This window comes from Nicotiana tomentosiformis, chromosome 9 (assembly GCF_000390325.3).
Source record: "Nicotiana tomentosiformis chromosome 9, ASM39032v3, whole genome shotgun sequence".
Taxonomy (NCBI): domain Eukaryota; kingdom Viridiplantae; phylum Streptophyta; class Magnoliopsida; order Solanales; family Solanaceae; genus Nicotiana; species Nicotiana tomentosiformis.
In genome coordinates, this window is record NC_090820.1 from 75956794 (window position 1) to 75961499 (window position 4706).

Consider the following 4706-nt stretch of genomic DNA (forward strand, 5'->3'; position numbering starts at 1 on the left):
CAGCTGACCCCTCGCACCTGCATATTTCCATCAGCTTCTACGCAACCACAAGTGCGAAGCCAAACACATTTCTGCGCTCGAGCTCGCTTCTGCGCCCCAGACCATCGCCTCTGCGGGGCCGCAGATGCGTCCCAATATCCGTACCTGCGAAGACTCCAAACTATGCTCCTTTTCGCTCCTGTGACAACTCTACCGCTTTTGTGGCTCCCCACTTGCGCCCATAACTCTGCAAGTGCGGTCAAACATGAATCCTTGCCAAACGAGCCTTAACCAAATAGTTCCAAAATGATCTGAATCCCGTCCGAAACGCACCCGAGACCCTCGGGACTCTGTCTGAATTTACAAACAAGTCCCAAACATAACACGGGCTTACTCGGGGTCTCAAATCACGCATAACAACATCGAAATGACGAATCACACCTCAATTCTAAATTTAATGAACTTTGAACTTTCAATTTACAAAACTCGCGCTGAGACGTATCAAATCAACTCGGAATGAACTGAAATTGTGCACACACATCTCAAATGACCTAACGAAGCTATTCCAATTCCCGGAACCACAATCCGAATCCGATATCATCAAAGTCAACTTTCGGTCAAACTTATGAACTTTTCAATTCTTCAAATTTTCAACTTTCGCCAATTAGCGCCGAATCCTTCCAAAAATATCCAATTGCAAATATGGGAATACGCCCGAGTCCAAAATCACCATCCGGACCTAACAGAACTATCAAAACTCCATTCCGCGGTCAAATTCACTAAAGTCAAAGTTGGTCAACTCTTCCACCTTAAAGCTTAAATCATGAAATTTATTCTTTCAAATCGATTCCGATTAACCTGAAAACCAAAACCGACGATTCGCACATGTCATAATACATCATAAGTAGCTACTCATGCCCTCAAACAACCAAGCAAAGTGCAAATGTTCTAAACGACCGGCCGGGTCATTACAACTAAGCACTGCCCTCATTACATTGCATGAGACTAAGCACTGTCTCCATTACATATCATGAGGTGCCTCCATTATTGCATAAGGCTGAACGTTGCGTTTCTCTGGACAGGGCTAAGCTCCGCCCTCATTATATTGCATGAGACTAAGTATTGTCTTCATCACATTGCATGAGGCTAAGCACTACCTCTATTATTTCATAAGGCTAAACGTTGCCTTTTGCTGCTTAGGGATAAGCACTGCCCTAATTACATTGCATGAGACTAAGCGATGTCTCCATTACATTGCATGAGGTTAAGCACTACCTCAATAATTGCATAAGGAGAAGCACTGACTTTACCTGCATAGGGCTAAGCATTGCCCTCGTCTCATACAAGGCTAAGAATTGCCTTGTCTCGTTCTCACATATGACTAAGAATCACATGTTCCCTCTATCAAACGATTGATATATCCTCATGCGCTGCATTTCATGCGCTGAAACAATGCCACATTGCTCGAAGTCATCATAGTACGAAGTCATCATCCTCATAGTCCAAAGACATCATTCCATGGCTTGATAATCTCTCAAAATTGCAAATCATTATTCAAATGCGTGATAGTCCAGAAGCACCATCCTCATGGATCGAGGACACCATTTAATGGCATGGGAATCCCGTATCATACGCTCCATGGACCAGGACGTCATGGTCTAAGGACATCATCCTCATCGCCCGAAAGACAACTCTCATTGTCCGAAGGGAATTTGCATCATGTTTAATTTTTCGCAATAACTGTATATATTCATGTGCATCGTGTTTTAAGTTTTACAGGTAACTCAGGAGGTAACCATTCTACAAACAGGAGTAATTCTCACTCCGATTTTCGTCCACAACGTTCACATCCTTTGATTATCTCAAATGTAACAGATAACCAGCAATTGATTATTCTTTATCATGTAACCACTCAAACATTTGTCTTGTACATCTATAACGTTCAACTTCGCATTCATAGCTCCACCTAAAATTATCCGCTACTTGTTACACTACCATACCCAGAGAAAATCTTTATTCGAAACATACGACCCTTTTATAACACAAGTTCATCGGTCTCATCCGTCGTTGGATCCAGAACAACACACACCCTGATTCCCGTAATTCCTGGGATATGTAGGCAACTCAAGAACTAGGGTCTGGTCGCTATTTTAAAACACCTCATACCCCATCCTTGTTCATTTGGACAAAATTTGTCATCATTTTCTTTACCCGGCAATTCTTTCATCATTCTCGGGTAAAGAAGGGAAGCTGTTGATACCCAATTTTGCTCTCACATTTTATAAAGTATTCCATATACTTTCCAAATATTATTTTGCAATAATACCCATTTTGTAAGGGTCATATAAGTGATTTCTATAATTCTTAAATCCTTTAAAGTTGACTTCTTGCATTTTTAATTATTCAATATTTACTAATAATCCTCCAAATTATTTTGAGTAATTTAAACTAGTAATTTATACGCATATGCATATTTTATAATATTTTACTCCATTTATATAATTATATTTTTATTTTTATTATTGTTTACAATATTTACGATAACAACCTATACTTTGCAATTAATTACATTTATTATTTAATTTGGGTTAAAATAATATTTTTATATTTTTAAAATCTTTGATTATTATTTTTAAAATTCTAAGTTGCATAAATAGTATTTTTATATTTATTTAGCTATTTTATTAATTTAGTTTTCCTTTAATTTAATTTGTTTTAAACGTGGCCCAAATTAGGCAAATATTTCTGACCCAAATTACCATCCCAAATCTCGAAACCCTTGGCCCAATCACCCCAGCCCAAACCAAATGACCCCTTGTGTCCAACCTGGTTAGGACCCCGCTTCTAACCGCCCCACCTCCCTTTTTAATCTCAACCGTTCATCACAAAGGATCAACGACCCATAACAAATCCCTCGCTGTCTTTATATCACTCACCCAAATCCTAAGACCCATTCCCTACCCGACTGCCACCCCTAAACGCTCTCAAACTCCCTCCTCTTCTCTGAAGAACCCTAGCCGCCTCTCCTTTCAATCCTTCTCCATATCCCGTCGATAATGGGATTCAGCCATTATTTTCTTACCATAAATATGTTCCTCCGCTACTGGTCACGTGTTTATGGTATTACGTAGGTACTTTCTTAACTTTGGCAAGTACTACCTCTAAGAATAGGTTGTGGTATAACAAATCTTTGGGATTTGGATGATACTCCGTCCATATACGTTCAATGGAGGATGATTTGCACGTTTCGTCTGATTTTCAGAAGTTTGGACCCATCTAGGGTATGAGATTTTCATCACCTTTAATGATTCGGGTTTGCATGAGATCGTTTCTTTACTATTTATGTTTATTTTGATTATTTTCCATGTTTGTTCATCCTAATCAGTCACTATATAAACCCCTCCCCAAATTCCCCTAAGAAAAAGGGAAAAGTCATTACTATTCCCTCACTTACTCACTCATTTTATTCTGAAACTTTTGGCTCTTGGCCGGCTGAAAGCCAAAGCCACCAGAATTCGCTTAACTGACCTTCTCAGTGCGAACAATACTCGGAGTTCATCTGAAATGTTTGGGAACTCTAACACACTAAGTTTGGGTTTCTATTTCTCTCTTTGCTATTGAATTATTGTCGCGCCCCTTTTTCTCTCGAAAGTGGGTTTCAACATGTGCCAACTCTTTAACATGGGTGTTAAAAGAGAAGAGTCGCCACCTAATGATTTTGAGGTGCGTTGGGGCACCTATTTGTAAATAACTCTGTTATAACCAGTCTACGTAATCAAAGATCGGGTAAGGGCTCAAATTACCTCAAAGAGAAGGTGTTAGACACTATTCGAAGTCCACAACAGTGGGTCCCGGCCAAAGTTTATGCTATTTGAGATTATCAGATTATAATTGTCCTATGCGATCATGTAAGCGAGGGAAGACAAGGAATTTAAAAGGTTCTACTATGATGTAAATAAGTGTAGAGAAGATTGCACAAGAACTAAACTATATAAATAATCAATACAAGTCTTTGGAAGTTACAGTATACAACTTAATTATTCTACATTTGAAATGCAAAAAATGAACATATAAACGAGGGGGGTCCTAAGTTTTTTAGCCTAAAGTATCACCCCGTGCAACATAAATAATAATTCAAAACTCCCTTAGGGTAGGGGTTGCTCATATTATTTAGCGGGCACAGACAATCATCTCTTGCTACTCGATTGCTATGTTTAAGTTGTTTAATTAAATCGCTCTAATTCAATTCTAGATCGTGTCATATAGATACACTACCCGTCCCATGCATATTGTCCAAGAGAATGATCACGTCCACAACACACCTCAATAAGAGATATGACACGGTCGTATGCAATATTAATTACCCAACTAGGAGTCGGGATCGAATCCACTGGGAGTTAGGAGTATATATTTGAAGAAAGCAAATGGGTTATCTAAGATTGCACTTCCACAACAAGGTTTTGTTTTCTATTTCTACTGTTACTCTAATGAATGCAAGATAAAGAAAATAGATTATAAATAAATATTTTTGAGGTTTTTCCAATTGGATTAAAGGCCTAGGGCTGAGAACATAACCTAGGTATTTGCCTAATGTGATAAAGACGTTAATGCTTGCTTTGTTGATTGGGGTGTCTTATAGCTCTCAACTATGTGATACCCACTCAATACCTCTCGATCAGAGAGTGATTTTGTCCAATTTGGCTTTCTCAAGTCCAAATGGCTATCAA